The sequence below is a fragment of the Cupressus sempervirens genome, chromosome 7, assembly GCF_028749045.1.
Source record: "Cupressus sempervirens isolate cs-2001-9-10 chromosome 7, ASM2874904v1, whole genome shotgun sequence".
Taxonomy (NCBI): domain Eukaryota; kingdom Viridiplantae; phylum Streptophyta; class Pinopsida; order Cupressales; family Cupressaceae; genus Cupressus; species Cupressus sempervirens.
In genome coordinates, this window is record NC_143124.1 from 113,711,077 (window position 1) to 113,723,476 (window position 12,400).

General features: G+C 32.8%; 1 non-coding gene across 1 annotated transcript; it reads left to right on the forward strand.

The window, feature by feature from the left end:
- The first annotated feature begins 9,886 nt into the window (after nt 1–9,886).
- On the forward strand, nt 9,887–9,960 carry TRNAN-GUU (transfer RNA asparagine (anticodon GUU)). The gene has a single exon. It is a non-coding gene; the product is annotated as a tRNA-Asn (tRNA).
- Nucleotides 9,961–12,400: the final 2,440 nt, after the last annotated feature.

Below are 12,400 nucleotides of genomic sequence, written 5' to 3' on the forward strand. Positions count from 1 at the left end.
GAAAGATGGTTGAAACAAACCTGAAGATGAAATTTGACTGAAGAAACATGAAGGTAGATCCCATTCAAGATAAAGGAGTAATGTTGTTACCCAAGATATTATGGTACAAGTTAAACCAAGGATCACAGGTTAACTCAATACTAGCAGGATATGTAATGGAAATAGTTGATTGCAATTGTTGGATAACATTGCAAAGTTGAATAAGACAAAGAATGCAATTTTCAAATTTGAGTCTTTACTGACTCATTTATTCCTCTATGCTACAAGGAAGTTTCTTGGATTGATAAATTAGGATAGCAATGAATGCACAATGAAATTGGTGACACATTGCTATAGATCAAAGCCAAAAAATGTCAAAGATAATGACATTGATAAGATGATGAAGAGTTTCCAGTATGAAATGAAACAGAGGTATAGAATATCTCCCTCTATGATAGAGAAGTAAAAGGAAGAGATATGCCTCATGGTGGAATTAGAAAAAAGAGAACTCGTAGTATCAAGAGTTGAATTCATAGAGTCAATGGGATAAGAGATGATTGTAGAGATCATAGAAGGGTATGTACAGATTCTACTTGAATCTGAGAAGGACACAGAGTACCCTAGATGGGGAACATATGACAAGAAAAAAAGAATAGTTTAGTCTGAACTACATAGCAAAGAAAGTAAGAAAAGGGGAGATAGATTCTATCCTTAAGGAATCAAGCATGACTAGGAAAGCATTTGATGAGATAATTTGGAATTGCACTAGAAATGAAAGCTAGTAGAAAGACTAAAGTATTGGTAGCAACTCACATTGCTATTGCAAGACCTTCAAAAGGAGTGTTGGTAGCACAAAATTGTGTGTAGGCCCCTATTGCGGCTTATGTAGCATTTGCACAAGTGCAACTAGTTAGAACAAGGAATGAATAGCCTAGGAGGTAGATGAAGGTGGAAGCACCTGTCGCATAGAGAAAGTCTGAGAGATTGGTAAAGGTAAAGCAAGAAAATACACCATCAGCAAGAAAAGGGTCAAGTAGACCACCAGAAAACCAAGAAAAAGGAGAAATACAATGCAAGTAAGCAATTCAGAGAGTTCTAAGGATGAAGCTAGAGATAAACCTATTGAACAAGATGTGCAGGAAGCCAAAATAACAGCTAGAAAAAGAGCTTGGAAACCCAAGGTAGAGAATCTAAACATGTAGATAACTAATGATGATAATTTTGTACAATTAAATAAGTATTGTAGTATGTATAGAAATTTGGATAGAAGGCAGTTAAAGAATTCTATTATAAGGTACATTGTCAAACTTCTTCAAGATCTTACAAGGTCCAAACTTCTTCATCTTCATCTTACTGCATGTTCCAACAAAAAATCTTCCTCTCTTCAAATGAACCATCACCTCATCACCAACTTGAAAATCATGAATTCTCCTACATTGATTAGCATTCTCCTTATACTTTGGATTACTTTGTTCTATTCTCAACTTCACTTCCTTATGTAAAGATTTCATAAAATTAGCAAATTCTTTTCCTGCAACATTCCTCTTCTCTTCACCAGCAATACCCCTCAAATCTAATACTCCTCTAGGCTTCATCCTGGTAACAATCTCAAAAGGTTTCTTCTCTATACTCTTATTCACATAATTATTATATGCAAATTTAGCCTATGCCAATACTATCTCCCAATTACTTGGCTTATTCCCAACTAAACATCTCAACAAATTACCCGAGCTTCTATTCACAACCTCTATTGGTCCATTTATTTATGGATGGAATTTAGAACTAAACTTCAACCCATTTCCCATCTTCTTCCACAAAGTCTTATAAAAATAACCAACAAAATTATTGTCTATATCAAAAATAATGCTTCTTGGTAATTCATGCAATCTCACAATCTCTTTAAAGAAAAGTTCAACAACATGCTCAAATATGATGCCTTCTTACATAGTATGAATGAGACATCGTAGAAAATTTGTCCACTACAACAAATATGGAATCATACCCCTTCACTGTCTTAGGTAATCCAAGAACAAAATCCATACTGATGTCACTCCAAAGTTTCTGAAGAATAGTAATAGGTGTATACAAACTAGTATTTTGACTCACTCCTTTTGTAACTTGACAAACTCCACAACTCTTTAAAAATTTCTAAACATCCTTATACATTTGTGGCCAATAATAATTCTCTTTTAGAAAACTCAATGTCTTATCAATTCCAAAATTTCCAACCAATCCACCACTATGCTTTTCCTTAATCAGATTCAACCTCATAGAACTTCTAGGAATACACAACTAATACCTTTGAACAACATACCTTCATGAACGAAATACTCATCATACTTACTTATTTGATCTATCAAATTTGGTGTTGTACACTCTCTCCACACCTTAAAAAAATTAGGATCAACTTCATACAATTTTTTCATTTCATCAAAACCAAGAACTTCAACCTGCATTTTTTTCAACAAAGAATGTCTTCTACTCAATGCATCAACAATTTTGTTAGTAACTCCACTCTTATGCTTAATTAAAAATGTAAAACTTTGCAAATACTCAACCCACTTCATATGTCTCTAATTTAATTTATGTTGACTTCTCAAGTATTGTAAAGCTTTATGATTAGTATACAACACAAACTCCTTAGAAATCAAATAATGTCTCCACTTCTTCAATGCTTGAACAACACCTTAAAATTATTGATCATACATAGAATACTTCCTTTTAGCATCATTCAAATTTTCACTAAAGAAAGCAACAGGTTTACCTTCTTGACTTAATATAGCTCCTATCGCACTACCACTTGCATCACATTCAACTTAAAGTACTTTGTTGAAATTAGGTAAAGCGAATATAGATAATTCAACAACCTTTTGTTTCAAACTCTCAAAACTCTTAATAGCTCCATGTGTCCACTTGAATTCCCTTTTATCTTCCCTCATTGTCTCGGTCGTAACATTACAAACAACACTGAAATTCTTTATAAACTTTCTACAAAAAGTAGCCAAACCATGAAATGATCTTACCTCACCCATATTCTCAGGTGTAGGCCATTCCAAAATTTCTTTAACATTCTCTAGATCCATTCTCAAACCATCAGCTAGAATCACAAATCTCAAATACACAATCTCCTCTTGCATAAAAGAACACTTTTTTAGATTAATCAGTGAGTTTTCCTCTTTCAACGTATGCAATACTTGTCTAATATGCTCAAGATGTTCTTCCTTAGTCTTAATGAAAATCAAAATTTCATCCAAATAAACAATCACAAACTTACCCAAGAATCTTTTCAGAACTTCATTCATCAACCTCATGAAAGTACTAGGTGCATTAGCCAAACCAAAAGACATAATCAACCATTCATACAAATCATCTTTTGTCTTGAAAGCAATCTTCCATTCATCACCTTCTCTGATTCTAATCTAACGATCTCCACTCTTCAAATCAATCTTGGTAAAACACTTTTCTCCACTCAACCAATCCATTATGTCATCCATCCTTGACATAGGAAACCTATATTTCACTATAATCTTATTAATAGCTCTAGAATCAGTACACATTCTCCATTCTCCATTCTTTTTAAGTGTTAATACAATAGGTACAACACATGGACTCAAACTTTGATCAAACCTTTTTGTAGCAACTCATTAACTTGTCTGTCAAATTCTTCGTTCTCTATAGGTGTCAATCTATATGGTGCTTTATTCAGCAAACTATCTCTAGGAATCAGATCTATGCAATGACTTGTACTCCTTACTGGCAATAAACCATCAAGAATATCCTCAACAACAATATTTTTATATGCATTCAATAATTCTACAATTTCTTCTGGTACTCGGCTATCATTATCTGTTGTGACTCTATCATTACCAACTTCTGTTGCTCAATCATTACTACCAACACTCTATCCTCTAGGAACTATAGCAAAACAAACTTGATTCTTCTTTACTTCCTTTTCAAATTTCTCCCCATTGACCATACAAACTTTAATTTTAGTACAACTAACCTCATCTGGACTTTCACTCAAAGGAAAAAATATTTATTTGTTCCCATTTACCCAAAGAGTATATTGATTCAATCTTCCATCATGCACAACACATCTATCATATTGCCAAGGTCTACCTAGCAAAATATGACAACAGTCCATGGGCATAATATCACATAAAACTTCATCAAAGTAATGTCCAATTTTGAATTTCACAATACATTTCTCACTTAGCAATATCTTATGCTCATATTTGATCCCTAAAACATGATAAGGTTTGGGATGTTTCAACCTCTACAACTACAACTTTTTAACTAGCTCTTCTGATGCCAAATTTGTTGAACTCCCAATATAAATGATTACCTTGCAGAATTTTGTAGCCATCTTACATCTAGTCTTGAAAAGACTTCTTCTAAGGACAGGTTCCTCATCACTTCCCTTATTACATAAGGTTCTTCTCACCATCAAATTTTCTCTAGCCTCAGGTCCACTTGGTGAACTCTTAATGTCTCCTTAAATAACAACATATCTATTATTTTGCCCACTTTCAATAGATCTACATTCAAAATATTGATGCCCTTCTTTACCACATCTGAAAAAATAACCATAGAAACCACCTCTAGGATGAGAATTACCTCTTCCTCAGTAAGATCTAGTACCTCCTCGATAAGAACTACCACCTTTCCACCCGGTCTTGTCTTTGTCATCACTTTTCCATTAAGATTTTTCTTTATCATGCATAGAATTATCAGATTTTCCACCTTCACCATAAGATCTTCCTCTACCTCTCTAGAATCTACCACCTCTACCTCTTTTTCTTTGTTCATGCTTCTTGTCAAGATCTCCTTAGATTTCAAGGCATATTGATATGCTTCTTCCACACTTTCTAACTTCACAAAATTTATTTTATCTTGAATTCAAGATCTCATCCATTTATGTACCTTGCAATTTTTTCAATATCATCATCCACATGTCTAGATCGGATGTCCAATCTACATAATTTCTTGGTATACTCTTTCACAGTCATGTTCTTTTGTCTCAAATTTTACATCTTTCTCAACAATCTAACTTGGTAATTAGCAAGAGGGAATTTTTTCTTTACCCTCTTCACCATCTTTGACCAAGTTATGATCTTCTCCTTTATTCTCCTTTGTCTATTAGTTTGCAAATGCTCCCACCATAGTGAAACATGACCTTTTAAGCTAGTAACTGCAATCTTCACCTCCTTATTATTAGAAGTGTTTTCATACTCAAAGAACTTCTCCATATCTAAGATCTAGTCTAACACAACATTGTATCCAATTTTCCATTATAAGGAACAACTTCTACAATAGGCTTTGAATGTGCCCTAGATAATACTCTCAACAATCTTTCCTCATCTAGATCTTCTTCAGGTTCTGGATTATGTTTTGGTGCTACTACTTCATCATCACTTACATCACCAACATGTGCTCCTCTCCTCTGGGTTGTCTCCATAGCATCTAATATAGCTTCAATTTGTCTCAATTTATCCAATATACCATTATCAACATTTCCTCTACCATTAACCATCTTTACAAATTAGGTTCCTACAAGATCATAACACTCTGCAAGTTATAGGTCAAATCCACATATGTACAATCCTATAACCAAATCAAAAATAGGGTTCTACACAATCCCATCACCACAAGCATGAACCTCAAGCTCTGATACCGCCTGACATAGAGAGGTTGGGAGTAACTAAGGTCAATTGGCACACTCAGCTACCCAAACCACCATGCAAGAGTTAGCACAATGGAAGAAAACAAAAAAGAGAAAAGCACCGTAGAAAGAGAGAATAATGTTCTTTATTGATTCATGAAAATATCATCTTACATGCCCAACTGTAAGGCCTTTTTTGTTATGGTCAGATACAAAATACATTCAAATCCAAGATCCAGCTTCAAGTTTAGATTTCCATCCTCCTTCTATCATCTATCAAATTTTCTTTAAAAATTGTCCCTAAGACTCTATCCAAGACCCCTACTTATACTAATCTAAGCCACAAGTCCACCCAAAATGCTTAAAGCAAAAATTAAATTATTGAAGAGCCACAAGTTGACCTCCAAAAGAAATTAAATGTCCAAAAATTAATATCTAAGGAAAATTACAATATCTCCTAACCCCGATTGAATTATAAGTTGCACTTCAAACTATAGGTAATAGTTTAGGTCCTCTACAACCCCTTAAAGGTGCAAAGGTTGATTCAGCAAGGATAAGTGTGCATCGATCTCAAAATTCATGTACAAAAACCTATTGTAAAAACTATCAAAAATTGATACTCCAAGAGAATTGCCATATCTCCCAACTTATGATTAATTGGGACTTGCACCTTTGATAAAGGGGAGTACTCTAGGTCCTCTTGGATTCATGAAATTTTCAGCCTCTAACTCATTGCGCAAAATTAGTTACACGGCTAGCAAAAAACATGCAAGATAGCAGTGCAACCTAGGATGCTCCTACATGAGAAGAACACATGTCAATATTGAGTAACCTATCTCATGCTCTTGAATTTTAATTTTGTTGATGATTATAGTTAGGTACTACTGATGTAATTTTGATAAATGGATAAGGTAATCAATATGAATGAGATGTATGTTTGATCAAGTTGTAATGGGCATTTAATGGATGCTAGATGTGTAGATCAAAACCATAGACATTTCTTTGTTATAGTAGATGACACACTAATGATTATTGTTAAAATTTAATTGCTTAATAATGAATGATTACTTGAGTTTTGAACTCTATTTCTGATTGGTTCTTTTCCACATTTTTTGTATTTCTATGATGTGGCATTTCTTAATAGGACATGATCCTTACATATGGTATCACAACCTAGTTTAAATCCTAGGCCCTTGGGGTACCATCCTAACATGCACCAATGTGCGTTAGGTGTTTGAGTTATTAGCATACCCACAAGAGCTAATCATAGTGGTGGGTCTAGTAGTGGTATACGAGCTAAGGAACCTAATGAGAGGTTAAGCACAACATAATAAAGAGAAGAAATCTAAGAAGGAAGAAAAGAAAATAGAATAGAAGCCATCTGTACCTTTGACAAGTTCAAGCACAAGGGCTACCAATCAAGAAACTTACAAACTCTTAAATAAATTACAACTTAGAATTCTAACAAGTAATGATTTGAGAAACTTAAACTAACCCACTACAGTTATATTATAAAAAATTTTAAAAAAATTTTATCTACATGATTGAAAGAGATTGCAACAAAATTTACAATCCAAAGATGAGACCCCAAATAAATAGTTGGAACATTTTACATATTCCTATCTAACCACTTATTTCCATTCAAATTTAGGTTTAAGAATTGATGTTGAAGGCTAAAGTGATGTCACCTAATGTACAAAGAGATGATGATACATGTAATCAGAATATCAAATAAAATTCCCAAAAAAAATTTCAATCTACATTCCACTATCTACTAAACATGAAAGATGCAATGACAAATTAGGTCAAATTCTCTCACAACTAATCATTAGAAATATCATAATGTGTAGGAAATGTAGACACAAAAGAATTCACATTCATGTAAGATCTAAGAGAATAAATATTCATGTTCATGTAAGATTTAAGAGAAGGAGAAGGGTCTAAGGACAAAAATTCTAGGCAAGATGAAACCATCTAGATAATCTCTTGCTATGTAAACAAAGGGAAATCTAGAAATAGATTAGGTGAGAAAAGAGATGGAGAAGGGAGAAAGAAGTGAGGCAAAAATAGAGGAAATAAAAATCTTAGAATGCTTGGAGAAACCAAAAAACTGTTGTGACAAAACTTCTCTAAATGAAGATTGTTGTTAGAAACCCTAAACTTGTCATCTTTAGGGTTACTAGATGCCCAAGAGACCTTGCTTTATAGCCTAGATATAAATATGCCAACATCAATATTATGAGATCTTTTAGAATGCAACCAATCTTAGCACAAATAACTCAACACCGGTGATGTCTGCAATGCTAGTGTTGAGAGAATTTTGCAATGGTGGATGATAACTTCAAACCATCTTACCAAATTGTTGGTTCTCTGAAGTTCTCAATAGTTTCTTCAAGAAAAAAAAGGTGAAGTGAACGATGATTTAGAGTGATTCCTAATCTAATGCGATTTAATGTGATGTAGTTACTTTGTCCTCCAAAATTAAGAAATGTTGTTATTCGACATTGATTTCATTGAATTCTAGTTACAATAGAATTATATGTAATAGAAAATTAAAGAAATAAAAATTAAACAATTTTCTATGGGTGAGTTTCACATATTTTCTAGTGTTATAAGTTTCCGGTCCTTCACAGATTATAGGATCTTTATTGACTGAAGAGCCTCTCGGCTAATGATTGAGGTTAATCTAAGAAGGACTATTTAAAATTTATATCTATTTTCTTCAAATGACAGTTGTCATTTTCCCACTGTAATTAGCACAAATTATAATATTTTGAAAATATTTCAAAGGATTACGCGACTTCTTATTGAAGTGATTTTTTTTAATGAACTTCTGTAGGTTTTCTAAAATAAAATAAATTCTATTAGCATTATAGATTTATGAAAATGCTCTGATGAAGGCAAAAAAAAATCTGTTCAACGAGACTTTCTTGCCCAAAAATTTATCAATCCTATGTAGGAAAATCTTTAAGAACCACTTGCGGTGTAGCAGATCTTTACTATATGCACAGCTCACATTACACACATAGTCTAATAAACTTATGGGAACAGACGTCTTTGAAGTAAAAATTGAAACAGAAATTTGAGCTTTGTTCCGTTTTTAACTCTAGTTTATCTAATTCATTTTTCTAGGTTGATATGTATACGTTTACCGTTTCTTATCTTATGTATTATGGCCAAATGTTTTTCTATAAGCCAACATTTAATATACCACATAGATTATCTTAGAATTTGTACATCCTTCATGGTTCTGGAATAAGATTTTAAATATTATTTTTAGAGGAAAACTAAACCTTTTAGATTATTCGTACCATTTATATTTATTACTAAGTCTGGGACACTTCACATTTTTAATTCTTTAGTGGTGAAATTGAAGCTAATGAATTAAGTGTAATAATAGAAATATTCAGATGGAATGCCCATATTAACCCCAAATTATATCATGCAAATTCTCTTTCATAAAATGTAAATTTTGATCAAAGATATGTAAATATAAATGTGAAATTGAACTTAAAATGTAAATTCTCTTTCACTAGAGAAATTGTGGATCCAAACCTATGATTGTACTGCCCAGGAAGATTTCAGCCTAGTGGTAATGTGTCTAGATATTAGTTCCGAGATCTGTGGTTACAATTTTGATATACATAGAGTAAGACTTGGATTTATTTTGATTAGATGAGGGCTTGTCAATAGAGATGTTCCAATGCTTATTTGTTGTCAATGTTAAATTTTGCAATGAAAGATATAGAAAATCTCCACAATTACAACTTGTAACCACATCATGAATATTTTGTGATTGATGGATGTCCATTGAATGTTAAAATAAGAAAAAATCTATCTTGTAGCTTGAACATTATTTGTAAAAATTAAGAAATTAGTAAATTTTATATTGTCTCTAATTGTCTCAATTGTTATCAAAGTTTTAGTTCAAATGTTTTAAAGTTCAGATTTATAAGATCCAAGTCTAATCATTTTGTAAACCTGAATTAAAAAGCAATGACTATATTGTTATCACTTTCTATGTTGACAATATATTGTTATTACTATAGTACAAAATAAATGATTTGTAATCTTAAATCCTCACATTCATTATATTTTGATAAAAAATTTAAACATTAATAACTTACATGCTTTCTGTTGAAAAGCATTCAGATTGTACATGATTGTAACCCAACTTCTTTAAAGGAACTGAACCATTTACTTGTTTGTTATCATTTTATTGCATAAACTGGCTTTGAAATGTAAGCTGGAGTAGCTCAGTTGGTTAGAGCGTGTGGCTGTTAACCACAAGGTCGGAGGTTCAAGCCCTCCCTCTAGCGCTCACTAGAACAGTTGCTTCAATTTTTCCTAGAGATACCCATTTTGATTTTTGCTTGGACATTAACAGGCGGTAGCATAGGTTTTTCTATACGAAAATATTGCTTATGTTGACACAATTTTTGTTCACCTTATTTTCTGGCTATTCAACTACAAAAGTATATGATGATTGTTATGAATCATTTTACAATATCCTTTTCACTTCACTTCTACTTTTGCCATTGGTATCTTCGATTATACAAAAATCTATGAGTTGGTAGCATTTTAAAGAAAAGTAATAGAGTTGAAATCTATTTTGTAATTTTACATTTTTAAACTGCATTAACATAGATGGTGTTATAAAAAGACTAAAATTTTCTTCCATTCCGGTCTTGGAGATTTCAAAGAATATTTATGCCACACGACTAACAAATCATTCAAGATAAAGAACTCTCTCTAAGAGGAAAGTGTGCTCAAATTATTGACAATATTTTTTGTTGTTTCAAGTGTATAACTATCTGAGTTACATTTAAAGTTAATCATTCTAATTCTCTAGACCTAGATAAATGCTTGAGTGTGGGATAGTAAAATTTCGATTAGATTGCAGCAAGAATAGAGTTTCCAATTAAAATAAGATTGAGAAAAGAGCAAGGGAAGGATTCCAAGCATAAGATTAATAATTGGTTACCAGACATTGTAAGTAAGAAGAGCTCTGTTTGAACTTGAGTCCATGCCTTCTGTGAATACTGGATGGTAGGATGGCAGGTTTTGAGAGAAAATAAAAAATAAATTACTAGAAATGTAGATTGATGGTGGTTTAAAGAGGTGTTTGTTAGTTTAAATCTGAGATGGTGCTTGGTGTATTGAGCTGTTTTGGAAAGGAAGTGTGCCTAACAGACTAGGGATAATCAGTTTTGAACTGAGCCTCGTCCTATCCCATATATCAACTGCAGTCGGCCGAGCATACATATCGTATCTAGATAGGAGGCCTCCATATCCCCCTACAAACTGTGGCTTGCGGATTCCTATTTAAATGGCACATTCAATTATATTCTTTTTCTTTATAAATGGCACACTTAATTACATTTTTTTTCTTCAATTTTTTTAAACTTTAGCATGGTAAGAAAGCTATGATATGTTCCCCTTTAAATTAGATTATAAAAATTGCCACATCCCCTAAATTAGAAAAACTTCCCAGGTTGTCTAAGGTGGGAGATTTGTCTAAGGTTTGTTTGTTTTTTTCTTCCGAGCATTCCTCCAATCACTATTCTTCGCAAAATGTATTCGAGGATCCTAACATTCAATTTTCCCACATATCCGCTGACTATTCTTTGCAAAATGTAGTCGAGGATCCTAACATTTGATCTTCCCACATATTTTGTGAATTTTAGCTTCCTTTCCAACTAAATACAAATGATAAATCCCTTATGTGCAATTTGGAATAGGATCACCTTATATGAAGAATAAAGACATTAAATCAGGAAAAGGAACATGGTTTACCTATGAATGGATGACAGAGAAAAATAATAGATATCAGGCCTTCTCACAAATCATCATCCACTTAGTTGACAAGTTTCTACAATGGGACAGTGTGTATAATAAATTTTATTCTGTAAAAGTAAATAATTTTCATGAAAACAACTTTAGGTCCAACATGGTACATACATGGGTATCATGGAAATAAAAAATGATCATAGACCTAATATAGTTTTCTATAGAATAGAAAAGTTGAAGAAACAATACTCATGCCAGCTGCCTTCCCTAGCATCTACACATTCTGACAAGTTTCTACAATGGAACAGTGTGTATAATAAATTCTATTCTGTAAAAGTAAATAATTTTCATGAAAGCCACTTTAGGTCCAACATGGTACATACATGGGTATCATGGGAATAAAAAATGATCATAGACCTAATATAGTTTTCTATAGAATAGAAAAGTTGAAGAAACAATACTCATGCCAGCTGCCTTCCCTAGCATCTACACATTCTATCCATACATTTGATTGTTTCCTTCCATCTTCCATAAGATCTTCCTCCTGAGTGTTTCCTAAATTGGAAAAAATGCTTGCATATCTCTTCAAAAATTGGAATAACATATGCATCCCTAGGGTTTTGCAGAATGACTTGCTTACACCAGTAATCATATGAACTGGGTTGCAACAAATCATTTAGTTTTTATTCATGATGGCAACAACTTTAGTAGATAAACAGAAGCAACTCAATAACCAAAGCACAACTAGAATTAAAGCTGCCACCACCATAGCAAGTAATGGAGATGAGTAAAGAATTGGAATCACTAAATAGTTTAAAAGGATTGGTTTAAGTCAGCACAGTCATAACTCTAGTAGCTAAAGCTCAAATTCATATAGATTTGAGGATAAAAAGAGTGACGCGAAGCACACAACAGAAGGGTAAATAAGCACAAAATAAAATTAAAACATGATACCTTGATCAGCAAACA